At 44.5% G+C, this 27914-nt stretch overlaps 1 long non-coding RNA gene across 1 annotated transcript; it reads right to left on the reverse strand.

Moving 5' to 3' along the window:
* Nucleotides 1-24599: 24599 nt before the first annotated feature.
* Nucleotides 24600-26992, reverse strand: LOC139831107 (uncharacterized). Its single transcript, XR_011745625.1, has 2 exons — nt 26141-26992; nt 24600-24835 (listed from the first exon to the last, which is right to left on the reverse strand). It is a non-coding gene; the product is annotated as an uncharacterized lncRNA (long non-coding RNA).
* Nucleotides 26993-27914: the final 922 nt, after the last annotated feature.

Genomic DNA, 27914 nt, shown 5'->3' on the forward strand with positions numbered 1-27914 from the left:
CCCGGCACTGCCGGCCATACCACAGCGGCACTGCCGGCCATATACATATGCTGTGCAAATCTCGCCTAATTCCGACTCATCTTTTTGCCCCAAATTTTGACAACTTTCCGGCGCCCGTTTGACTCCAAATTTTAACATCATTCTCCAAATACCCCACATAGCCCACTACAAATTTTTGACGATTTTTGGAGCCAAACTTTTGACCGCTCGTTTTGACCCAACTTTTCGGGCATTGACATATTTTGCTCGGTTTCCGATTTGGAGTGCATCGGTTGTCTATCCCGCTTCCGCGCCTACATCAACACCGTGACGACACCGTTGGCACCCCGGATTCTGGCGCAACTTCGCCATCGTCATCGACACCACCACTTCGCAAGTTCGTGTGCTTGACACCGCCTAACATCAATAGGTATAACTTGCCCCACCCCTTGTAGCCCCGTTTCTTTCTTTGTGTACCTATCCCATTGAGAGTGGCTTTCCGAGTGTTGCGAAGCATTGCACAAGTGTCACGATCGTGAGAGGGTGTGTGTGTGCGTTGTGTTGAGCAAAGCTCCAAAGCAAGCTCGGTGAGAAAGATACACAAAAGAAGAAAAAGTGTGACATAGAGAAAAATAAAGCTTCTAAGCATAGAAAAAAAAGTGAAAAAAAGGGAGAAAAAGAAAAAGAAATAGAAAAAGAGTGTGTGTCCACCGATACAAAAGAGTGCAAAGCTTGTAAGCACTAAGAGAGAAAAGAGAAGAGTGACATTTGTGCAAATCTTGTAGCTTCTCTCATATGCAACCGAGCTACGGTCTCTCTTGTGTTGGCGCGACACCGAGCTAATAGTCTTCGTTAGGACCATCCTTGTTACTTGCTCACTTCCTTGGTCGCGCTAACCCCATTGTTCTTCCTTGTGTGTGTTTCCGTGTTTTCTTGATATAGATCACCGCTTTTGACATTTGTCTTTGGATCTTACCCACATTTGACAATAGACATTTTCTTTGGTTCTTTTCGTTTGCTATCCACTTCCTCACCTACCACCATATAGAGTTCTTAGCCTTTTGCGTGTGCTTTGAGTGTGTGTGTGAGTACATATCGGTTATTCTCTAACTTGAACCATTTTCTCGATTTTGGTTTGCTAGTTTTGACCTTTTGGTAGTTTTCCTTCCACCACATACATACACACCCTTCCTAGTGAGAGCTATCCAATATGACCCCACAAGAAAAGGCCGAGATGAGAGCCTACTTTGCCGAGCTAGAAGCTCTTGAAGCAAATATGACCACCCAAGATAAAGCCGAGTGCAAATCCTACTTCGAACACCTTGAGAGCAAGAGTGACACACCACATGAGTTGAGTGAGGACGCTTTGATTTCTAACACATTAACCTCTACTCCTCTTGTGTTGTCTTCCTCTTTGCTAGGTTGCTCGGACATCGGCGACGCCATTGCCATGGAGATGAGGGACTCCACTATATGTGAGATGAGCGACTCCACTATATGTGAGATGAGCAACTCCACTATATGTGAGATGAGTGCATCCACTATATGTGAGCTTGAGTGCATACACTTCGAGAGCATGAGTGATACACCATGTGAGATGAGAGTGGTAGTTGATAGGTCATGTGAGGCCATTTCGAATTCTAACAACTTACCCTCTACCTCTAGTGTGTTTCCTTGTGTCTCATTAGGTCCCATGGATGACGAGTTCCCGATCATGGAGAAGATGTACATGGTGCATGAAGATGATGCTATCACACCATGCTTGATTGAAGATGAACATGGAGGCCATATGGAGCCTACCTCTTCCACAACACCCACTTCAAATGAGTCGGACTACAAAGGTACCTATATGGGTGTTGATGATGCCATGATCCCACTAGTGGACATGATGATTTGTGAGTTCATGCATGATGATGATGATACAATTGCTATTTCATATGCTTCATTCATTCCTCCATGTGATGCTTTGCTTGATAACATTGTTGATCATGTGGAATTGCTTGCTTGTGAAAATATGATCATGCCATGCGATGAATGTTTCAATATATCTCCCATTGCATGCAACTTGTCGAACAATTTCTCTTTCCCATGTGTTGCTTGCAATGATGAAAATGATGATGATAATGCTTGTGTTGTGACAACCTTGATGAACAATTGCTCTTTTCCTAGGTTTGTCGACAACCATGATAAAATGTTGAACATGTTTTGTGCTAGATGCTTGCAATACTCTCCCATTAATGCAACCAAAATGTTGAATACTTGCTCTTTCCAATGCTTGGTTTGCAATAATGTTAATGTGCTTGTAAATGAGATTGCCCCCATAGCTCTCTCAAATTTTGGAGACTTTGCATATATCCATGTTGAGCATGTTCCCATGTTTACCCCGCATATTCACCATATCTATTATGATGCTTTGCTTAACGCTAATGGTGATGTGCAAAAGAGATGGACCATCATGATGGATGATGTGTTCATATACCATGCACACACGTTCTTTGCTTTGCCTATTGTGTGTGTAGGTATAAGAATGCCAATGTCAACCTCGATTGAGCACGAGTTGACAAAGAGAGCTCTAGAGAGCATAATACACGTAAGTTCAAGATCGAACCCGGCTCTAATACCTTTCCCATGCTTTGCATTGAACATGCCGAACAATTTCTCTTTCTCATGGTTCTTTTCCAAGCATGATGATGTGATTCTTACCGTTGGTGTTGCCTCAAACAAGTTGACCAATTTCTCTTTCATTTGGTTTGTTGGCACGCACGGTTGTGCAAATGTTTTCTTGATGAACTTTTTGGAAGATATGTTGTGTGTTGCACCAAATATGAGGACCAATTTCTCTTTCCAATGGTTTGTGTGCACACATGTTGATGATATTTTGGACACTTCCACTTATGTGTTTTGGCCAAATTCTCCTCTTGTTGCGTCAAGGATGTTGACCAATTTCTCTTTCCGATGCCTTGAGTGCAACAATGCACATGAGTTTCTACATGAGATGGACATCATAGTCGTCTCACATTTTGGAGTTTTTGTGTTCCCACACTTGGAAGATGTTCATACGGAGTTCTTACACATTGACCATGCACATGCATTATTCTTGATAAATTTGTGTTGTGCTAACGGTGTTGTGAACATGAATGGACATGTCGTTGATGATATGCTCCTCTATCACGCACACATATACTTTGCTTGGTCTTTGTTTTGTGAAGGTACATGTGACTTGTGGATGAGCGTCAATGAGTGGTTCCACCCACATACTTCGACGACCCAAGATCTATCGATGAGAGCACACCGACATTATGCAAAGGTGACCTCCTTCTACTTGCGCCATCTTGCTAAACCCGTGGAACATTGGCTATGCTTTGAGTGTTGTTTGGCTTTTCTTGTGCTATTGATAGGGCTCTTGAAAAGTGAAGCGACATTCAAGCGTTGGTGTCATCTACCTCCTCTACACATTCATGAAGATTTATCGTCGAGGACGACTCTTTTTCAAGTGGGGGGAGATGATACGGGGCGGCCTTCGGTCTTCACCGCATCATGTGCTTCATCGCCAAAACGGCACACTAAGGTGAATCTTCTCTTTTACGCGTGCCTCGAATCGCCTATGTGGGACGATATACTACTTCATACCCCGTCATATCTTGATGATAGGAACTCAACGACAAGTACGGGGAGAAGGAAGGATGGCACGGAGACCCGAGGACGCAAGGCCGATGTCACGGAAGCTTGGAAGAGAAGGAGGAAGAGGAGCTGGAAGCTCCAGGGCCGGCACTGCCGCCCTACACAGGCCAGCACTGCCGCCCTCCCCACGCCGGCACTGCCGCTGTGGTCGTGACCACTACCAAACCTAACCCTAAGTTGCCACATGTATGGCTGTGCTTGTATCTTAGTTTCCCCAAACTACCCCTCCTTAGTGGTTCCCTATAAATAGACCTCCACCCCCACCTTCATGAGGGAGAGATGATGTTTAGATGAATTGGCTTATGCCTCTATTATCCCCTAGTGGATTTGGGAAACCCCCACCTTAGATTACCCATCTATTGTATCCCTCCTTATCCGGATCTTTTTCCATTCTAGTAATTCTATCAATTGAGAATCTCTTGCCTTGCAACTCTATTCTTAGTTGGTCTTTTACTCTTTGGGAATTCTATTTGGATTTGTCGATCTTTTGCAAGAGATTCTACCTTTGGTCTTTCTCTCGCAATTCTATCGGTTGGTGGTTCGGGCCAACGAGGATAACCGATTTGTGTGTGTGCGTGTGTTTGTATCGAGTTCTTCGCGTTCATCCACTTCCCCGCAAATCCCCCCTCCGCAATCACACTCACCCGGGTCAATTCGTGAGATCGGGCAACCCACACGGGCTTAGCCCGTATCAGTACGACTAGGTTTACAGTAGTTTTGGATCTAATCTTTCCTCGTTCGGCTGCTTCCTTGTCTTGCTCGTCAAGGATTCCTATGGTGCGCCGTCCAGGTGGCCCATCTTGCCTCCAGGTGTCTTCATGGGCCTCCAATTAGTCAATACAGGATAGGGCAATGTCGGTTACCCGAAGGGTAATGCCCACGTCAGTAGCCCACGAGTGTCTAGCCGAACGTTGTTCGGGTAGAGACTAAAGCATGTCTTCTGTTGATGTTCTTCTCTTTGATTGTCCTTGTTCGTCTTAAATCAGCATCGTCTTTTTTGTCGGGTGCGCGTCAGCGCTCCCGATGGGAGTAGCCCCCGAGTCTAGGTACGGATGCTTGCACTTCGTGCGTAGACTCAAGTTGTACTACTCAAACATTCTTCTCTGCCGAAGTTTTCCGCAGGTCTATCCGATATATTTTCCTCTTGCAAGGGATAATGAGTAACGTGCCCAACTTTTGTTGGTTAACTACCGATGGCAAAACAACGTTACTCTACACAGAATCAGGTCCCCGGGCATGATCCTGGAGCGCAAAATTTTTTATCGGGTGCGCGTCCAGCGCTCCCGATGGGAGTAGCCCCCGAGTCTGGGCACGGGTGCTTGCAACTGGGCACAGACTCGAGCTAAGCAATCATCTTTTTCTTCATCCTTTTTCTTCGAGTCCTCAATATATCGGGTGCGCGTCAGCGCTCCCGATGGGATTAGCCCCCGAGTCTAAGTGCAGATGCTTCGCAATCTGTGCATATACTCAAGTTCACCATCCGATAGCTTTTTATTCCTTTGAGTGCCTTAAGCTTTTTTATGACGTCACTGTTGACGTGCAACTGCTGTGGGTTAATTGACAGGACTTGACCTGACGGGCCCACCCTAGCTCTGCGCGGGCAGTTTTTAGGGCTTGACCAGTGCACGCGCGGCGATCGAGGCATCTCCTTGATTTTCGCACAACGTGGGAATAATGGGCCGCCGGTTCCACTCCTTCTTCAAGCTCCACGTGTACAGTCAGATCTGCTCCACCTCCCATGACGCCTGTGGTGTTATGGCCACGATTTTGCACAAATTCTTACGACATAAATAGGGGGCTCCTCTCTTTTTTACCTTTCACTCCGTTTACTGCTCATCGTCTCTCTCAAGCCTTCATGCTCCTCTGCCTCTTCATCAGAAGTTCCGTTCACCATGGGCAAGAAGAAGAGCGGCAGCACCTCGGAGGCGGCCAAAGTTAGCCGTGATTGGAGTGCCTCTGCCATTTCCAACCGCGACATCAACAAGCTTCGCGCTCTCGGCTTCATCTCCGCATCTGAGGAGGACATTCGTCTTCCAGGTTCAGTCTCTCACCCAAAGCCCCCGAAGGGTTTCACTGTCATGTTTGCTGCCTTCTTGTTCCGTGGCCTCTCTGTTCCGTCCCACGAGTTCCTTCGCTCCCTCCTTTTCTTCTATGGGATCCAGCTCTGGCAGCTAACCCCAAACTCTATTCTCCATCTCTCCATCTTCATTACCGTTTGCGAGGCCTTCCTTGGCATTGAACCTCACTGGGGTCTTTGGAGGAAGATCTTCTACGTGAAGCGTCACAACGACAGCAATGGTCCCCCCGTCGTCGGTGGCGTTGGCTTCGTCGTCAGGAAGGAGGTCGACTACTTCGACTACCCAATGAAGGAATCCGTCCAGGGTTGGCGCAACAAGTGGTTCTACCTGCAAGATCCCGTCGTTCCTGGGCGGCGTTCGAATCTCCCTTCCTTTGATGACGTCTTGGTGGCTCACAAGAAGAAGTCTTGGCGAAACGCCCTTTCTCCCGAAGAGAGGGCGACAGCCGACAAACTGTTTGAGCAGATTGTCGCTTTGAAGAATACGGGAGGCTTGACGATGTGGGGAACTGAAGTAGTTTCAGTGTTCCTGCAACATCGAGTGCAGCCGCTAATGTCTCGACCTCACCAGTTATGGCTTTATACTGGCAAAGGCAACAAGTCAAGGATCAACTCTGCCGACCTGTCGGCAGATGAGCTTCGGGATGAGGTTCGTCGCCTGACATGCCTCAGTATGAAGGACACCATAGTATTGACATCGGCTCGTCCTCCTTACGATCTCGACCACCTTCCGTCTGAGGTAATCTTTACTGCTCCTCGTTTGCTTTCACTTCTTTTTGCTTTGTCGCGCTTTACAAACTTCTTTACTCTCTTTGATAGGCCCCCTTCGTCGTTCGATGCTACCCTCCTACACCAGCAAGCGGCGTGGAGCCGGAGGATGATGATGACGATTCTGAAGGGACTGAGGACGCCCAGCAGGTCCTTGAGGACAGTGATGTTCAAGAGGGCGACACTGCCGAGGATGCCGCTTTCACCAGGAGCAAGCGCCGCTTGTAGATAGACGATGATTTCATCACGACGGCTGAATCTAGTCCCAGCGACCAAGATAATCATGCCGTTGGAACTCCTCCGCCTTCTCCTGTTGACAAGGGGCCATCAGGCTTTTTCGCTGCTGAGGATGACTTGGAACTGTGAGCATCTTCACTCCTTTGTGATTTGACCTTCGTTTCTTTTTTGTATGCTAATCATTTTATTTTCTGAAGTAGCTCTGACGATGACCTCGTCCCTCTCGCAAAGAGCGCTAAGTTAACTGTCGAGAGAACATCATCGGCTAAAGAGCCTAACCCTTCTTCTGCCAAGCCGACACCTCCTGCTAGGACGGCCGTGGAGAAGATTCCAGTGTCGAAGGTTATTCCTCCTGGCGATGCCCCTACTTCGTCGGCTTCTCGTGATCACGTAAGTATTTATTTTGCCTTGTTTTGCTGAATTTTCTTCTTATCGACTGAGTCTCCCTGACTTCCTTGCTACAGCCTGATACGTCTCCAACGTATCGATAATTTCTTACGTTCCATGCTACTTTGATGATGATACTCACATGTTTTATACATACTTTATGTCATATTTATGCATTTTCCGGCACTAACCTATTAACGAGATGCCGAAGAGCCAGTTGCTGTTTTCTGCTGTTTTTGGTTTCAGAAATCCTAGTAAGGAAATATTCTCGGAATTGGACGAAATCAACGCCCAGGATCTTATTTTTCCACGAAGCTTCCAGAAGTCCGGAGAGGAAACGAAGTGGGGCGACGAGGCGCCCACACAGCAGGGCGGCGCGGCCCAGGTGCTGGCCACGCGGCCCTGGCGTGTGGGGCCCTCGTGGCGCCCCCTGACCTACCCTTCCGCCTACATAAGCCTTCGTCGATAATAGTTCCAGTACCGAGAGCCACGATACGAAAAACCTTCCAGAGACGCCGCCGCCGCCAATCCCATCTCGGGGGATTCAGGAGATCGCCTCCGGCACCCTGCCAGAGAGGGGAATCATCTCCCGGAGGACTCTTCACCGCCATGGTCGCCTCCAGAGTGATGTTTGAGTAGTTCACCCCTGGACTATGGGTCCATAGCAGTAGCTAGATGGTCGTCTTCTCCTAATTGTGCTATCATGAGCTGCCTAACATGATCAAGATCATCTATTTGTAATGCTACATGTTGCGTTTGTTGGGATCCGATGAATAGTGAATGCTATGTTATGTTGATTATCAATCTATCATCTATGTGTTGTTTATGATCTTGCATGCTCTCCGTTGCTAGTAGAGGCTCTGGCCAAGTTTTTGCTTGTAACTCCAAGAGGGAGTATTTATGCTCGATAGTGGGTTCATGCCTCCATTAAATCTCGGACAGTGACAGAAAGTTCTAAGGTTGTGGATGTGCTGTTGCCACTAGGGATAAAACATCAATGCTATGTCTAAGGATATATTTGTTGATTACATTACGCACCATACTTAATGCAATTGTCTGTTGTTTGCAACTTAATACTGGAGGGGGTTCGGATGATAACCTGAAGGTGGACTTTTTAGGCATAGATGCATGCTGGATAGCGGTCTATGTACTTTGTCGTAATGCCCGATTAAATCTCACACTACTCATCATAACATGTATGTGCATGGTCATGTCCTCTTTATTTGTCAATTGCCCAACTGTAATTTGTTCACCCAACATGCTATTTATCTTATGGGAGAGACACCACTAGCGAACTGTGGACCCCGGTCCATTCTTTTACATCGAATACAATCTACTGCAATACTCGTTCTACTGTTCTCTGCAAACATCATCATCCACACTATATATCTAATCCTTTGTTACAGCAAGCCGGTGAGATTGACAACCTCACTGTCACGTTGCGGCAAAGTAATTTGGTTGTGTTGTGCAGGTTCCACGTTGGCGCCGGAATCCCTGGTGTTGCGCCGCACTACACTCCGTCGCCATCAACCTTCAACGTGCTTCTTGGCTCCTACTGGTTCGATAAACCTTGGTTTCTTACTGAGAGAAAACTTGCCGCTGTACGTATCACACCTTCCTCTTGGGGTTCCCAACGGACGCGTGCTGTACGCGTATCAAGCTCTTTTTCTGGCGCCGTTGCCGGGGAGATCAAGACACGCTGCAAGGGGAGTCTCCACCTCCAATCTCTTTACTTTGTTTTTGTCTTGCTTTACTTTTATTTACTTCTTTGTTTGCTGCACTAAAACAAAACACAAAAAAATTAGTTGCTAGTTTTACTTTATTTACTATCTTGTTTGCCATATTAAAAACACAAAAAAATTAGTTACTTGCATTTACTTTATCTAGTTTGCTTTATTTACTATTGCTAAAATGGGTACTCCAGAAAATACTAAGAATTGTGACTTCACAAACACAAATAATAATGATTTCTTATGCACACGTATTGCTCCACCTGCTACTACAGCAGAATTCTTTGAAACTAAACCTGCTTTACTAAATCTTGTTATGAGAGAGCAATTTTCTGGTGTTAGTTCTGATGATGCTGCTGCCCATCTCAATAATTTTGTTGAACTATGTGAAATGCAAAAGTATAAGGATGTAGATGGTGACATTATAAAATTAAAATTGTTTCCTTTCTCATTAACAGGAAGAGCTAAAGATTGGTTGCTATCTTTGCCTAAGAATAGTATTGATTCATGGACTAAATGTAAGGATGCTTTTATTGGTAGATATTATCCTCCTGCTAAAATTATATCTTTGAGAAGTAGCATAATGAATTTTAAGCAATTGGATACTGAGCATGTTGCCCAATCTTGGGAAAGAATGAAATCTTTGGTTAAAAATTGCCCAACCCATGGACTGACTACTTGGATGATCATCCAAACCTTTTATGTAGGACTGAATTTTTCTTCACGGAACCTATTGGATTCAGCTGCTGGAGGTACCTTTATGTCCATCACTTTAGGCGCCGCAACAAAGCTTCTTGATAATATGATGATTAATTACTCTGAATGGCACACGGAAAGAGCTCCACAAGGTAAGAAGGTAAATTCTGTTGAAGAAACCTCCTCCTTGAGTGATAAGATTGATGCTATTATGTCTATGCTTGTGAATGGTAGGACTAATGTTGATCCTAATAATGTTCCGTTAGCTTCATTGGTTGCTCAAGAAGAACATGTTGATGTGAACTTCATTAAAAATAATAATTTCAACAACAATGCTTATCGGAACAATTCTAGTAACAACTATAGGCCATATCCTTATAATAATGGTAACGGTTATGGTAATTCTTATGGAAATTCTTACAACAATAATAGGAATACACCCCCTGGACTTGAAGCCATGCTTAAATAATTTATTAGTACACAAACTGCTTTTAACAAATCTGTTGAAGCAAAGCTTGGGAAAATTGATATACTTGCTTCTAAAGTCGATAGTCTTGCTGCTGATGTTGATCTTTTTGAAATCGAAAGTTATGCCTAATGAAAATAAAGATAATAAGTCATTTGCTACAGCAAACTCCATCCAAGTTAGAATTGATGAGAATATAAGATTGATGGCCGAATTGCGTGCTAGGTGGGAAAAAAAAAAGAAAATGCTAAAGATAACAATGTAGCTAAAGTTTGGACTATTACCACCACTAGTAATGCTAATGCTTCACATGTTGCTGCACCTCCTACTATTAATGGTAAAAGAATTGGTGTTGGCAATGTTTCCACTTCTAATGCAAAGCGTGAAAAACTGCCGGAAACTGCTGAAACTGCCTGTGATAAAACTGCTGAAATTGTTTCCAACATTGGGGACAATGATCCCATTGCTTTAGATCATAATGGTTTAGATTTTGATGATTGCCACATCTCTGAAGTTATAAAGTTCTTACAAAAACTTGCTAAAAGTCCTAATGCTAGTGCTATAAATTTGGCCTTTACAAAACATATTACAAATGCTCTCATAAAAGCTAGAGAAGAGAAATTAGAACGCGAAGCTTCTATTCCTAGGAAGTTAGAGGATGGTTGGGAGCCCATCATTAAGATGAAGGTCAATGACTTTGATTGTAATGCTTTATGTGATCTTGGCTCAAGTATTTCCGTTATGCCTAGAAAAATCTATAATATGCTTGACTTGCCACCATTGAAAAATTGTTATTTGGATGTTAATCTTGCTGATAACTCCACAAAGAAACCTTTGGGGAGAGTTGATAATGTTCACATTACGGTTAACAATAACCTTGTCCCCGTTGATTTTTTTGTCTTGGATATTGAATGCAATGCATCTTGTCCCATTATATTGGGAAGACCTTTTATTCGAACTGTAGGTGCTATTATTGATATGAAGGAAGGTAATATTAAATATCAATTTCCTCTCAAGAAAGGTATGGAACACTTCCCTAGAAAGAGAATGAAGTTACCTTTTGATTCTATCATTAGAACAAATTATGACGTTGATGCTTCGTCTCTTGATGTTACTTGATACACACTTTCTGCGCCTAGCTGAAAGGCGTTAAAGAAAAGCGCTTATGGGAGACAACCCATGATTTTACTACAGCAATTTTGTTTTATATTTGAGTCTTGGAAGTTGTTACTACTGTAGCAACCTCTCCTTATCTTAGTTTTGTTGCATTGTTGTGCCAAGTAAAGTCTTTGATAGTAAGGTTCATACTAGATTTGGATTACTGCGCAGAAACAGATTTCTTGCTGTCACAAATCTGGGTTGAATTCTCTGTAGGTAACCCAGAAAATTCTGCCAATTTACGTGAGTGATCCTCAGATATGTACGCAACTTTCATTCAATTTGAACATTTTCATTTGAGCAAGTCTGGTGCCTCTTAGAAATTCTTCTTTACGGACTGTTCTGTTTTGACAAATTCTGCCTTTTATTTCACATTGTCTGTTTTGCTATGCTTGATGGATTTCTTTGTTCCATTAACTTTCAGTAGATTTGTGCAATGTCCAGAAGTGTTAAGAATGATTATGTCACCTCTGAACATGTGAATTTTGATTATGCACTAACCCTCTAATGAGTTGTTTTGAGTTTGGTGTGGAGGAAGTTTTCAAGGATCAAGAGAGGAGGATGATACAATATGATTAAGGAGAGTGAAAGCTCTAAGCTTGGGGATGCCCCCGTGGTTCATCCCTGCATATTTCAAGAAGACTCAAGCGTCTAAGCTTGGGGATGCCCAAGGCATCCCCTTCTTCATCGACAACATTATCAGGTTCCTCTAGTGAAACTATATTTTTATTCCATCACATCTTATGTGCTTTACTTGGAGCGTCTGTATGTTTTTGTTTTTGTTTTGTTTGAATAAAGTTGGATCCTAGCATTCATTGTGTGGCAGAGAGACACGCTCCGCTGTTGCATATGGACAAATATGTCCTTAGGCTTTACTCATAATGTTCATGGCGAAGGTTGAACTGCTTCGTTAAATTGTTATATGGTTGGAAACGGGAAATGCTACATGTGGTAATTGGTATAATATCTTCAATAATTTGATACTTGGCAATTGTTGTGCTCATGTTTAAGCTCTTGCATCATATACTTTGCACCTATTAGTGAAGAAATACATAGAGCTTGCTAGAATTTGGTTTGCATGATTGGTCTCTCTAAGGTCTAGATATTTTCTAGTAAGGGTCGAACAACAAGAAAGACGGTGTAGAGTCTTATAATGTTTACAATATGTCTTTTATGTGAGTTTTGCTGTACCGGTTCATACTTGTGTTTGCTTTAAACAACCTTGCTAGCCTAAACCTTGTATCGAGAGGGAATACTTCTCATGCATCCAAAATCCTTGAGCCAAACACTATGCCACTTGTGTCCACCATACCTACCTACTACATGGTATTTCTCCGCCATTCCAAAGTAAATTGCTTGAGTGCTACCTTTAGATTTCCATTCTTCGCCTTTGCAATATATAGCTCATGGGACAAATAGCCTAAAAACTATTGTGGTATTGAATATGTACTTACGCATCTTATCTCTTATAAGTTGCTTGTTGAGCGATAACCATGTTCCTGGGGACGCCATCAACTACCCTTTGTTGAATATCATGTGAGTTGCTATGCATCTTCGTCTTGTCTGAAGTAAGGGCGATTTACCATGAGTTGAATGGTTTGAGTATGCATATTGTTAGAGAAGAACATTGGGCCGCTAACTAAAGCCATGATCCATGGTGGAAGTTTCAGTTTTGGACGACAATCCTCAATCTCTTATGAGAATATTAATTGTTGCTAAATGCTTATGCATTAAAGAGGAGCCCATTATCTGTTGTCTATGTTGTCCCGGTATGGATGTCTAAGTTGAGAATAATCAAAAGCAAGAAATCCAATGCGAGCTTTCTCCTTAGACCTTTGTACAGGCGGCATAGAGGTACCCCTTTGTGACACTTGGTTAAAACATATGTATTGCGATGATAATCCAGGTAATCCGAGCTAATTAGGACAAGGTGCGGGCACTATTGGTATACTATGCATGAGGCTTGCAACTTGTAGGATATAATTTACATGATACATATGCTTTATTACTACCGTTGACAAAATTGTTTCTTGTTTTCAAAATAAAAGCTCTAGCACAAACATAGCAATCAATGCTTCCCTCTGTGAAGGGCCTTTCTTCTACTTTTATGTTGAGTCAGTTCACCCATTTCTCTCCATCTCAAGAAGCAAACACTTGTGTGAACTGTGCATTGATTCTTACATACTTGCATATTGCACTTATTATATTACTTTATGTTGACAATATCCATGAGATATACATGTTACAAGTTGAAAGCAACCGCTGAAACTTAATCTTCCTTTGTGTTGCTTCAATGCCTCTACTATGAATTTATTGCTTTATGAGTTAACTCTTATGCAAGACTTATTGATGCTTGTCTTGAAAGTACTATTCATGAAAAGTCTTTGCTATATGATTCAATTGTTTACTCATTGCATTTACATTGCTTCGAATCGCTGCATTCATTACATGTGCTTACAATAGTATTGATCAAGATTATGATGGCATGTCACTTCAGAAACTATCTTTGTTATCGTTTACCTACTCGGGACGAGTAGGAACTAAGCTTGGGGATGCTGATACGTCTCCAACGTATCGATAATTTCTTATGTTCCATGCTACTTTTATGATGATACTCACATGTTTTATACATACTTTATGTCATATTTATGCATTTTCCGGCACTAACCTATTAACGAGATGCCGAAGAGCCGATTCTTGTTTTCTGCTGTTTTTGGTTTCAGAAATCCTAGTAAGGAAATATTCTCGGAATTGGACGAAATCAACGCCCAGGATCTTATTTTTCCACGAAGCTTCCAGAAGTCCGGAGAGGAAACGAAGTGGGGCGACGAGGCGCCCACACAACAGGGCGGCGCGGCCCAGGTGCTGGCCGCGCGGCCCAGGCGTGTGGGGCCCTCGTGGCGCCCCCTGACCTACCCTTCCGCCTGCATAAGCCGTCGTCGATAATAGTTCCAGTACCGAGAGCCACGATACGGAAAACCTTCCAGAGACGCCGCCGCCAATCCCATCTCGGGGGATTCAGGAGATCGCCTCCGGCACCCTGCCGGAGAGGGGAATCATCTCCCGGAGGACTCTTCACCGCCATGGTCGCCTCCGGAGTGATGTGTGAGTAGTTCACCCCTGGACTATGGGTCCATAGCAGTAGCTAGATGGTCGTCTTCTCCTAATTGTGCTATCATTGTTGGATCTTGTGAGCTTCCTAACATGATCAAGATCATCTATTTGTAATGCTACATGTTGCGTTTGTTGGGATCCGATGAATAGTGAATGCTATGTTATATTGATTATCAATCTATCATCTATGTGTTGTTTATGATCTTGCATGCTCTCCGTTGCTAGTAGAGGCTCTGGCCAAGTTTTTGCTTGTAACTCCAAGAGGGAGTATTTATGCTCAATAGTGGGTTCATGCCTCCATTAAATCTGGGACAGTGACATAAAGTTCTAAGGTTGTGGATGTGTTGTTGCCACTAGGGATAAAACATCAATGCTATGTCTAAGGATATATTTGTTGATTACATTACGCACCATACTTAATGCAATTGTCTGTTGTTTGCAACTTAATACTGGAGGGTGTTCAGATGATAACCTGAAGGTGGACTTTTTAGGCATAGATGCATGCTGGATAGCGGTCTATGTACTTTGTCGTAATGCCCGATTAAATCTCACACTACTCATCATAACATGTATGTGCATGGTCATGCCCTCTTTATTTGTCAATTGCCCAACTGTAATTTGTTCACCCAACATGCTATTTATCTTATGGGAGAGACACCACTAGTGAACTGTGGACCCCGGTCCATTCTTTTACATCGAATACAATCTACTGCAATACTCGTTCTATTGTTCTCTGCAAACATCATCATCCACACTATACATCTAACCGGTGAGATTGACAACCTCATTGTCACGTTGGGGCAAAGTAATTTGGTTGTGTTGTGCAGGTTCCACGCTGGCTCCAGAATCCCTGGTGTTGCGCCGCACTACACTCCGCCGCCATCAACCTTCAACGTGCTTCTTGGCTCCTACTGGTTCGATAAACCTTGGTTTCTTACTGAGGGAAAACTTGCCGCTGTACGCATCACACCTTCCTCTTGGGGTTCCCAACGGACGTGTGCTGTACGCGTATCACAGCCGATTTATGCCACAGTCGATGCTGTGGTAGATTTCGCCGAGCAGTTTACCCGACTGGAGGCTGAAAACGCCCAGCTTCGGAAGATCATCAAATCTTCGGCTGATCAGGTGCTGGAGGCCAACAGGCTTGCCACCGATGCCAAGAATGAAAACGTCTCGCTGAAGAGGGAGCTATCGAAGCTGAAGCAGCAGATGAAGGATGAACAGGAGGCCAGGCATGCGGCAGCGATTGCAGTCGATAAGAAGGAAGGCATCCTCCGCGAGTCCATCAAAGACTTATTGGGTAAGATTCTCGACACATAATTTCTTTTTTGGTATTTCTGTACTGGCTGCCGACCTGTCTTTCTTTCAGAGGCCGCCAATATAACCGTTACTCGACGCGATCAGCTCCGGGAGGACTCCACATCCGATGCCTTATCGCTTGCCGCTGAGTCAAATGTCCAAGTCCTTGGCCTTCTGCAACAACACAACCAAATTGTACTCGATGATCTTCCCGAAGGTGAAGCAGGACAAGACCCTTGGCGAGATGGCGGATGCTTTTCTTGTCGACTCTTCAGAGCCAGTGGAGGTATTGAAACGCCGTTCTCGATTATTCGGGGCGGTTCTTACTTTCCAGCTGCTAATGGGTCATGGGCTGGGGTCTGACTTGGAGAAGTTGTCTAAGGCATTGCCTGTGGATGATGACAACCACTTAGTCGACCTTGAACCTTTTAAAAGATCGGCAGTGACTTGTGCCAATCAACTGCTGAAGTTGGTAGACGAAGCACAAGCCAAGCCCACTCCTGAAGCTGCCCCTGGCTCGTCGTCAGCGCCTCCTTGATTTTGTTGCTTCGTTAGTTGTAATCAAGGCCAATCGTAACTTGACTTAGTCCTATTTATTTCGGCTCTGTTGCCAAGTTCAAACAACCTTTTGGATGTAATATAAATGCCGACGCTCCCGATGGGAGTTTTGTGTTAACGTCTTTCTGAATCAAAGATTGTGCTGCAGATTCCTTCATCTTCTTCTCGTGCCGAACTTTTCTCGAATCCTTCGGCTAACGATGAATCTGACCTCGTTCGCCGCTTACGTGACCAAGTGTCTCGTTTAAATAAAGACATTGCTTCTATTCGGGCCATGGCAGCGTTGGTGAAGAAAAAAGGAGAAATAGCAACTGCTATCGAGCAGTATGCTCTCGATGGTCTTCAAGTTGCCACCGAAAGTTTGGGCTGTGAGTGTTTATCCCATCTCCTGACTCCTGGCGTAGCTCGGATGCTCTTTTTAACTGATATTCGTTCCTTTCCAGTTGTATCTTCTGATAAATCCAAGGAAGACATGAGGATTCATGAGAAGGTCGAGGCGATGATTGATGCTGCTCACCCGAAGCACGATCTGTGGCTGCATCGTCGGAAGGCTGTTGCTATGGAGAAGTTCGAGTACCGTGTGGAGAAAGCACATTACTACTTCGATAAATTCCATGCTCATCTCAAGATGGTCTGGGGTACTTTGTTTCCTCTGGATGAGGCTCCAGAAACTTTATCTGCCCTGTTTACCCGATTCAAATCGCCAAAAAAGATTCGGCAGTTGGTGCGGAAGGAGCTTCTAGCTGGCGCCGAACTTGCTTTTGCTTCGGTATTGGCATGTCATCCATCACTAGATTTAAGGGTCGTAGCAAACACTGATAGGAGCTTGGGCCAATATTATGATATTGCTAGAGGCCTCGCATATACCATTGTCTCTCGAATGGAGTCTTGTCTTGAAAAGGAAATGAGGGGTGAAGGGAGCCAGGGAGCCTAGCCCTAAATGTAACATCCTTGTACCTGCATGAAATTGTTTTTGTACAAGTTTACTGCGTGCGCTACACGCTATACTAGTTGGATTGATAATTTATTGTCGAGGGCGGCTGAGTGATCAGTTCAACTTGCTCTCTCGACGACTTCGTTGAATTTTTGCAATGTTATTGCGAAGCCGATATGTAAGTTTTTGTAAGAGCGAGACCCATCGACTTAGTCGAGGGAATTATACGCTTGGCTTCGTCACGCGGTGCACCGGTTTGAGCCTTAGTTTAGGATAATGTAACCATCGACTGCAGCACTCGAAGCTTTTTCGAGGCCTGGATTGGTTGTTTTGGTGCGTCATTAATCTTAGCTCTCGTTGAGAGTATTTAATCAATGACGCTATGTAAGCTTATTCTTCAGGCCAACGCTCCTGATGGGAGTAAGAGCCGATTGTTTAGGGCCCCAAACGATATGGTCGGGTGATAGGGCCTGAATTAAGAAAAGAGGTAGAAAACCTGATTAGAACTTTATTCATAATGCAACATTAACCTTAAAGGTTGTCGAGTAAATAAAAACAATTGTATCCTAGGTGTAGAACCGTCGCAGCTATGCGATGTTCCATGGATTCCCAACATCTTTTCCTGAAGATGGATTTTTGAGCCGATATGCTCCTCCTGGTATCACTTCAGTGACAATGTATGGTCCTTCCCACGGGGATTCAAGTTTCAGGGGTCTTTCTTGCTTCAGCCGAAGCACCATATCCCCAACATTGAAGCTTCGGCTGCGTATTCGTCGGCTGTGATAGTTCCTCAACGCCTGTTGGTACACCGTCGTTCTTGCCAAGGCAATGTCTCGTGCTTCGTCGAGAAGGTCCACAGTGTCCTGCAGCGCGATGTTGGAAGAAGATTCTGTGTATGCTGTCACCCGAGGAGCTTCGAACCGAACGTCGGCTGGTAGAACTGCTTCGGCTCCGTGCACCAAAAAGAATGGAGTGTACTGAGTTGACTTGTTAGGCGTAGTGCGCAAGCTCCATAACACAGATGGTAGCTCCTCTTCCCAGGCTCCATCCGCGCCTGTAAGGCGTTTCTTGAGGCCATCCCCTATTAGACCGTTGATCCTCTCTACCTGCCCATTGGTCTGTGGGTGGCTAACTGATGCAAACTTTAGTTTGATTCCTCCGTCGTCGCAGAACTTCCGAAACTCCTTGGAGTCGAAGTTAGATCCATTGTCTGTGACAATACTGTGGGGCATACCGAACCGACAGGTTATTCCTCTGAAAAACTGAATAGTTGTTTCGGCCTTTTGGTTTCGAACGGGCACTGCCTCGATCCACTTGGTGAACTTGTCGACTGCGACCAGTAAATACGTGTGCCCCCCAGGCGACGACCTCGACAATGGTCCAACTTGGTCGAGTCCCCACTGGGCGAAGGGCCAGGTAGAGGTATTGTCATTAGATCTGTTGCGGGGGCATGCGGTTTTGGGGAAAAGCGCTAGCAGGGGTCACATTTCATGACTAGGTCTCGAGCATCCGATGCTGCTGTTGGCCAGTAAAATCCTGCCCTGAAGGCTTTTGCTACGAGGGCCCTACTTCCTGCGTGGTGTCCGCAGGTTCCTTCATGTATCTCGCGTAGTAGTGCTTTTCCATCGTCAATGGCGATACACCTTTGGAGGATGCCCGAGATGCTGCGCTTGTAAAGCTCGCCATTGATCACGGTGAAGGCCTTTGACCGCCCGACGATCCGCCTTGCTTCCACAGAATCTTCTGGCAACTCTTGCTTCGTTAGGTATGCTAGTAAAGGTTTGGCCCATAGCGGCTCAAGGAGGAGGACTTGCTCTGCTGATGATGGTGAAGGTTCTTCGGCAGTTTGCTGCTGGTCCGCCGCTGATTCATCAATAGATGGTTTTGAAGATGCTGGAGTTTTCTCCTTTATCGATCGCTGGGCAATGACTTCGTAAAACACTCCGTCTGGAATGGGGGAGCACGTGACCCTATATTTGCCAGAGTATCGGCTTCTTCATTGCTGGCTCTGCCGATATGTTTGAGCTCGCATCCCTCAAACTTGGCTTCCATATTTTGGTACAACTGTCGATAAGCAATCATGTTGTCGATGACCGCGTCGCATAAGTTCATCGACTGCTGCACCACTAAGTTTGAATCTCCGTAGATTTCTAGGCGAGTTGCCCCGCATGCTTTCGCCATCCTCATTCCATGCAGCAGCGCTTCATATTCTGCTTCATTGTTCGTCGGCAGGGGGAAGTTCATACTGATACGTCTCCAATGTACCTATAATTTCTGATGTTCCATGCTTGTTTTATGACAATACCTACATGTTTTGTTCACACTTTATGATGATTTTATGCGTTTTCCGGAACTAACCTATTGACGAGATGCCGAAGTGCCAGTTGCTGTTTTCTGCTATTTTTGGTTTCAGAAATCCTACAAAGGAAATATTCTCGGAATCGGACGAAATCAATGCCCAACATCTTATTTTTCCCGGAACCTTCCAGAAAGTCAAAGGGGGACCAGAGGGGAGCCCTGGGGGCCCCACACGTGTGGGCGGCACGGCCCAAGGGGGGGCGCCCCCCTACTGTGTGGTGGCTCCGTGGCCCCTCCGACTCTGCCTCTTCGCCTATAAGAAGCTCCCTGACCTAAAACATCGACACCGATTGACGAAACCCGAGAAAACCTTCCAGAGCCGCCGCCATCGCGAAACTCCAATTCGGGGGACAGAAGTCTCTGTTCCGGCACCCTGCCGGTACGGGGAATTGCCCCCGGAAGCCGTCTCCACCGCCATCTACACCGCCATCGCTGCCTCCATGATGAGGAGGGAGTAGTTCACCCCCGGGGCTGAGGGCTCTGCTGTAGCTATGTGGTTCATCTCTCTCTTTGTGATCTAGTTGAATATCATCTATGTGCTACTCTAGTGATGTTATTAAAGTAGTATATTCCTCCTCCATGATGTAATGTTGACAGTGTGTGCATCATGAAGTACTTGGTATATGCTATGATTGTGATCTCTTGTAGATTATGAAGTTAACTATTACTATGATGGTATTGATGTGATCTATTCCTCCTTTCATAGCTTGTCGTTGACAGTGTGCATGCTATGTTAGTACTTGGTATAATTGTGTTGATCTATCATGCACTCTAAGGTTAATTAAATACGAACATCGAATGTTGTGGAGCTTGTTAACTCCGGCATTGAGGTGCTCTTGTAGCCCTACGCAATTAGCGGTGTTCATCATCCAACAAGAGAGTGTAGAGTGGTTTTATTATGTGATCAATGTTGAGAGTGTTCACTAGTGAAAGTAGGATCCCTAGGCCTTGTTTCCAAACATCGAATCTCCGTTTGTTTACTGTTCTGTTGCATGTTTACTCGCTGCCATATTTTATTCAGATTGCTATTGCCACTCATATTCATCCATATCATTTGCATCTCACTATCTCTTCGCCGAACTAGTGCACCTATACATCTGACAAGTGTATTAGGTGTGTTGGGGACACAAGAGACTTCTTGCACTGTGATCGCAGGGTTGCTTGAGAGGGATATCTTTGACCTCTTCCTCCCTGAGTTCGATAAACCTTGGGTGACCCACTTAAGGGAAAACTTGCTGCTGTTCTACAAACCTCTGCTCTTGGAGGCCCAACACTGTCTACAGGAATAGAAGCGTGTGTAGACATCAAGCTATTTTCTGGCGCCGTTGCCGGGGAACGAAAAGCTACACAACAGAGATTTCCTCCCTCGTCAACCACGCGCCAGTCCTGGACAGCATCAAGTATTTTCTGGCACCGTTGCCGGAGAGGAAAGGTAAAAGGTACTCACACTCCGGATCTCGGCAACTAAGCTATTTTCCGGTACCGTTGTAAGTGCTCGAAGCTATTTCCTTTAGATCCTGCAATTGCATCTTTTTGTTTCTTGTTTTACACTAGTAAGGCATAATGGAAAACAACTGTGAGCTTTTTAATTTATTTCCTAAGTTAAGACATGAATTGTGTGATGCGAAAATTAAAGAACCTATGGAACCTCATTTGCATGCTAGTAGCAATGTTATTAGTATGAACGCAATCACTGCTAATGCTATGGAGAAGTCTAAGCTTGGGGAAGCTAGTTTTTATGATCTTTTTAGCTTCCCATCTTTAGGGGAGAAAATTTGCTCTAATAATTCTTTATCTCCCATATGCGATAACTCTAATGATGCTTGTGATATTTTAAATCCACCTACTGCAAGTACTACTTTCAAGATACCCATGAAAATTATTGAACGTGTTATGGATAACCATTATGAAGGGGATGGAACTGTCCATCCTGGAGATCATTTACTGTTTTGCATGAATTATGCGGGTTATTCAAGTGTGCAGGTATCTCTATGGATGAAGTGAGGAAGAAACTATTCTCTATTTCGCTGTCTGGTAAAGCGGCGCATTGGTATAAATTGCTGAAGAATAGTCATTCTCTTGGTTGGGAGGAAATTGTATCTCTCTTTTATTCTAAATTTTATCCTCCTCATGAAGTGCATATTGATAGGAATTACATTTATAACTTTCATCCTTGTGATGGAGAGAGTATTTCTCAAGCATGGGGGAGATTAAAGTCACTAATGCTCAAATGTCCCATTCATGAGCTCCCCCGTAATGTTATTATTAACAATTTTTATGCGAGGCTTTCGGGACATCACAAGGACTATCTAGATGCCTGTTCGGAGGGATCTTTCACAAGCAAGGAGGTTGAAGCTAGGTGGGATCTCCTTGATCGGATTGAGGAGAATGCTGAAGATTGGGAGAACGACAAAGGTAAAAAGTCAGGTATAAATTATGATTATGAATGCATTGAAGCTTTTATGGATACTGATAAATTTCGAAATATGAGCGCTACTTATGGTCTTGACTCTCAAGTTGCTGCAAATCTTTATAAAGCCTTTGCTTCCCATTTTGAATTGCCTAAGAAGAATTTTGATAAGTATCATGAACCTTTTAAAGATGCTTGCATGAATGATGAAATTGTTGTTAATGATTGCAATAAACATGCTCAAACTCCTAAGAATGCTATTTCCTATAAGCATGTTAATTTTTGTGGAATGCATAACCTTGTGGAATTAATCAAATCAAAGATGAATATTGTATCCATCATATTAATGAAAAAACTAGAAAGTGGTTTAGGGCTCTAGATGATCTTGGTAAAAAAGTTTGTGCCCTCTATCCTTTTATTTGTGAACTTTGCCATAGAGTGGGTCATTTTAATTTTCAATGCTCATCCAATGATAATTTGAACCCCATTAGTGCTGCAAGTTTGTATTGTGATGATGAAATTACTCCTAATCAGCATGATGAACTTACTTTATTTTTTTGGTGTGAAGAGTTATCAAGAAAAATCTCTTTGTTACATATGAGTGATCTTGATATTGATGATGTCCTGCATGGGTGTTTTTCTTATTGCATTGATAATTGTCATACAAATACTTACATACAAAATAGTTTAGAAGATGACACCTTGCCAAAATATGATAGGACCGCTGTGTGTTTTGAACTTATTAATGAAAAGGAGGAATCCTCCCAAGTTTCTTCTATTGTTTCTAGAAATAAATCAGGTTATGTGGAGAAGCCTCCCTTCAAGCCTATTCCTCCTAAAGAAGGGAACGAGGAGAAGGAAGAGAAGAATAAAAAGAAGAAGGGGACAAAGAAGAAGGGAACGAAGAATAAGAAGAAGAAGAAGAAGAAGAAGAAGAAGAAGAAGAAGGGGGATAAAGAGAAAGTGGTAACGGCATATCCCCGCGTGAAAGAGATAACGATAGGTAACTGTAAGTATGTTGCTCCTAATGATTATTATGATAATGAATCTGAATACAATGATCTTCCTATGCCCTTTACATACATTAGTGATCATGATTTGAAAGAGCACACTACTTTTGATATTGCAAATCTCTGGGAAACTAATTCCGAAAATGATGATGTTAATAATTGCCATAGTATCAGTACTATCCATGCTTCTTCCCATAATGATATAGAAAGCTCTAAGCTTGGTGATGAGGTGTTTGAAAATCCTTTTGCTACTGATCATTATATGTTTGATACATCTCCTTCTAGTAACAACGATGGTAAGGTTGCAGATGAACATACTGTGAAGGATAACTATTCTATTTCTTATGATGACACTATGCCTCCAATCTTTGATGATTATTATAAAGAATGCTATGATGTAAGTTATAACTATCCTTATGAAACTTGTCATAGTTATGATTGGATTGCCAAAAACAATTCCCTTAATATGCAACTTGTTTACCATGTTCAAATTCTTGATAATAATCCTGCTCCAATTACTATTAATGAGAAGAACTCTTCTTATGCCAAAATTAATGATACTTCTATGCATATGAACCATGATAAGAATGTTTTAAGTGATGGGTATATTGTGGATTTCATCAATGATGCTACTGAAAGTTATTATGAGAGAGGGAAACATGGTTATATGCATCTTAATAATATTAAGTTTCCCCTCTTTATGTTGAGAATCTTGAAGTTACTCGTGTTTTATCCTCCTATGCTTGTCACTTTGTTCTTCATGAATTCATTTGTGCACAAGATTCCTTTGCATAGGAAGTGGGTTAGACTTAAATGTGTTTTGAATTCGCTTCTTGATGCTCTCTTTTGCTTCAACTCTTATTTCTTGGGAGTGCATCATTAAAATTACTGAGCCCATCTTAATGGCTATAAAGAAAGCACTTCTTGGGAGATAACCCATGTTTTTGTTTTACTACAGTAATTTTATTTTATATTTGTGTCTTGGAAGTTGTTACTACTGTAGCAACCTCTCCATATCTTTATTTTATTGCATTGTTGTGCCAAGTGAAGTCTTTGATAGAAAGGTTGATACTAGATTTGGATTACTGCGCAGAAACAGATTTCTGTCTGTCACGAATTTGGGCATGGTTCTCTGTAGGTAACTCAGAAAAATCTGCCAATTTTTGTGTGTGATCCTCGGATATGTACGCAACTTTCATTCAACTTGAGCATTTTCATCTGAGCAAGTCTAGTGCCTCTATAAAATTTGTCTTTACGGACTGTTCTGTTTTGACAGATTCTATCTTTTATTTCGCATTGCTTCTTTTGCTATGTTGGATGGATTTCTTTGTTCCATTAACTTCCAGTAGCTTTGAGCAATGTCCAGAAGTGTTAAGAATGATTGTGTCACCTCTGAACATGTGAAATTTTGATTATGCACTAACCCTCTAATGAGTTTGTTTCGAGTTTGGTGTGGAGGAAGTTTTCAAGGGTCAAGAGAGGAGGATGATACAATATGATCAAGAAGAGTGAAAGCTCTAAGCTTGGGGATGCCCCGGTGGTTCATCCCTGCATATTTCAAGAAGACTCAAGCATCTAAGCTTGGGGATGCCCAAGGCATTGTGACGCCCCAGAACCGGTACCATGAGGATTCCAGCGATCCCGCCAAAATCCGCACGATATCGATTCTGAGACGCCCTCCGACACGACGTGCGCGACGAATCACACACGTGATGCCAGAGGAATTAACACGAGCGGTAACATTACAACAGGATTACAATAGAGCCCACAAGATACATATATTACAACAACGACTCCAACGAGTCAAGATACAAATATACAATACAAAGATCCAAATCATACAGAAGATCGATTACGTCCGAGTACGGACAAGATACAAATTGGACTAAGAGTCCTGAAGATAACCAGTGGCGTCCATAACCCTACCCAGGCCAAGCCGGAAGGGTAACCTTGCTAACGTCGTCATCTTGTACCTGTCAAAGTCGGGCCATCGGTTGCCGACAAGAGGGAGGAAGCAAAAGAGAAAGGGGAAAAGGCGAGAGTAAGTACCAAGGAACGAACTCCGGCACGTACTTAGCGAGACTAGAAATGGCTATGCTCGCCGGGCGAGTATAATATATATATCGCCGGGGGCTATATGGTAGGTTTAGCGGCAGCAAAACTATAACCAATAGAGACACGCTACAACATCCGTCTAATCAGATAAGATAAGAGAGCGTACAAGGTGACAGATAAAATACTACACAAACATAACCCAGCCGATTACACATATCCCCTCCAACAACTGCGAAGAGGCAATGTAAAAGGCACTCAACGGTGGACAAATTTTATTGGGTAACGGTTGTAGTAAGGCTATATTACTACGCAAGTTATTATCAGATTATTAGCAACAAGATAACGGTGTAAGTTGTTCTATGATCAAGCTATACAATTCCAAGTCGTCCATAACCGCGGACACGGCTTATCGATAAGATGTACACCCTGCAGGGGTTGCCCAAATGTAACCATACACATGCTCGACCCGCTTCTTACAGGCGATGTCTCACAACAAGACCGTTCCCAGTTCAACAAGAAAGTCTAGGGGGGCCACCCAACTAAGCTACCCGTGACGAAGTTCGGCCGTACTCCGAGATGGACCCAGAGGTTGCGTAGGCGTCTAGGCGGGCACTAACATCCAAGCACTAGATAAGTCGTCTAGCAATTATGCAGTGCAGTACAGAAATAAACCACCCGAAGGCAACAGGAAGTAAACACCCGAAGGCAACAGTAATAAATATGCGTGCACCAAATAAAACCAAGGTTGTGGCCCCCTTTTCAACTAACTCGAGAAAAGGTAATGGGTGAGGGGGGTCCCAGTGAATCCCCACGCATGGGTAGAGCGCTCAATCTCGGAACAGATAACAAGAACTTGGGTCCTAGGGGACATTAGCAAGTCAAAGTTCCGATGCTTTCGCAAAGGGGCTCACAGATGCCTCTGCTTACAATTTTAGTTGTTAACAAATAAGTAAAGCATGTGTATCTCCAACAACTGATATAGCATGTGATAACCTCCCAACAACCCAACATATCCCGATAACAGATCGAGATAAACAACAGATCCTAAACACGCCTACGACTCGCAAGGCTCAAACATCAAGCAACGGCTATGGATAAGGAATGGTGCATATAGGATTAATATGGTAAACAAGTGGAATAGGACACGTGACTCGATAAAGAAGCGCAACATAAGGATAGCAATGCGAGGGAGAGTGTATAATAGGTGAAGAGAGAGGGCTCGCCTGTGGAAAGCTGCAGAAGAACTTGTCGGAGAACTCGTCGTATCTCACAACAACACTTCGCGATCCTATTCGGGAAGAAGCAAATGCTGGAACAAACAACGGGTGCAAGTCTTACTACTGCGAAGGAAGAATCAGCATGAGTAGATGCAGGCATGCATGACATGGCAACGATGGTGCGATGCAACTTATCCAAATTAATCGGAGTCGGAACACCGGACAAACAATTACAGTTGAAGTTGCATATCTACCGGCAAAGTTAATTGTTGATTAGCATGGCAAGACATGGCATGGGTGCGCTACACAAATTTAAATGGAACCGGGATAAGAGATAAGTAGTCCCGCACAATCCCATATTTATTTAGGTGATTCACTATTTATCCGAACCCACAAGATATGCAATGCAATGCGAGACATGTTGATATGATGAATGCAACAAGTTGTAGATGGCTCATTTATAAAATAGGTATAGGTTAGGGTTTGGTTCTCACGAAACAAAGAGGGTCGCCGGATTGAAGAGGAAGAGGATGAAGCCGGGGTCTCGATCTTCGGATCCGGGAAGGAGAACTTGATTCGATGGCGGTGGTCTTCGATTTCGGCTTCGTTTGCTAATGGTGGACTTGGATCCACGCCGGGGTTCTAGGGATGCATCGGGATGCTTCAATCGAAGACGAAGTGACGAACTTGGCGGCACGGAAAAGAAGTAGACCTTGGCGGCACCACGAGTTCCTTGCGTTCGCTGGCTGGAGTGAACTCGTAGCATCTTCACGCAGTAGCTCTCGCTGCAGTAACACACCCCAGACCACAACAACATCACATCTTCAACAGTAGCAGCAGCATAGCAAAGTGCAGAGATACTGCGATGGTTTATTTCCTGTGAGAAGTGATTCAATCTTCAGGCAATAGGACAAACAACTTATGTACATGCCAAGGAGCAGACACGAAGGAGGAGACGACCATCGGAGTTGAAACGGGGACAGCACGTACTGCCGGTCACCATCCCTGGCCACGGAAGGCACCATGGAGCGGCCGAGGAGACCGTGGTGATGAGGCGTCTGCGCGCGAGGGCGACGGCGAGCGCTGCGCAGCAGCTGCCGGAGCCAGAGCAGAAGGGCGTGGAGGAGCGGACGCCAGGCCCGAAGAGGAGGAGGCGGGGTCGACGGGATGCATCAGACGCGGTTCCTGGCGGCGTGTACCCGTGGGGCTCATGGCGGCGCGCAGCAGAGGCGACGGGAGGTGGCGCCGGTGGTCGCAGAGATGGCCGGAGGCGTTGCGTGTCGCGCTAGAAGAAGGCGACACGGGAGGCCGCGGCGATGTGCTTTCCGAGGTGGATGCGGCGGCAGGCGGTGGCGCTGAGAGGATGGGGAAGGGGCGCGGCCGGAGGAGCTAGCCGCGACGAGGTGGAGGACCACGCCGCCGCGGTGGCCTAAGAGGACGGCGAGGCGTCGACGCGAGCAAGGTAGGGGAAGACGGGGTCGGGTCGCGTGCGGGGAGGAGAGATGCTCGGGGTCGAGCTGGGAGCAGAGAGAGGTGGAAGGACTGCGACGGAAAAAGAAAAGGAGGAGGGGGTTTTTCGGAAAATGGCTGGAGCGGCGGCGGGGGGGTGGAGAGGCAAAAATGCCAGGGAGCCGGTGGTGGAGCTAGGGTTTCGGCCAGGGGGGCCTTGGGCCGCCGGTTGGGCCAACTTGGGCCTCGCAGGCATGGCCGGTTGGCTGGGGCTTTCTTCCCCCTTTTTTTAATTTAATAAAACAGTTTTCAGTTTTTATTTCCTGGTTGC

This window comes from Lolium perenne, chromosome 1 (assembly GCF_019359855.2).
Source record: "Lolium perenne isolate Kyuss_39 chromosome 1, Kyuss_2.0, whole genome shotgun sequence".
In the NCBI taxonomy this organism is placed as follows: Eukaryota; Viridiplantae; Streptophyta; class Magnoliopsida; order Poales; family Poaceae; genus Lolium; species Lolium perenne.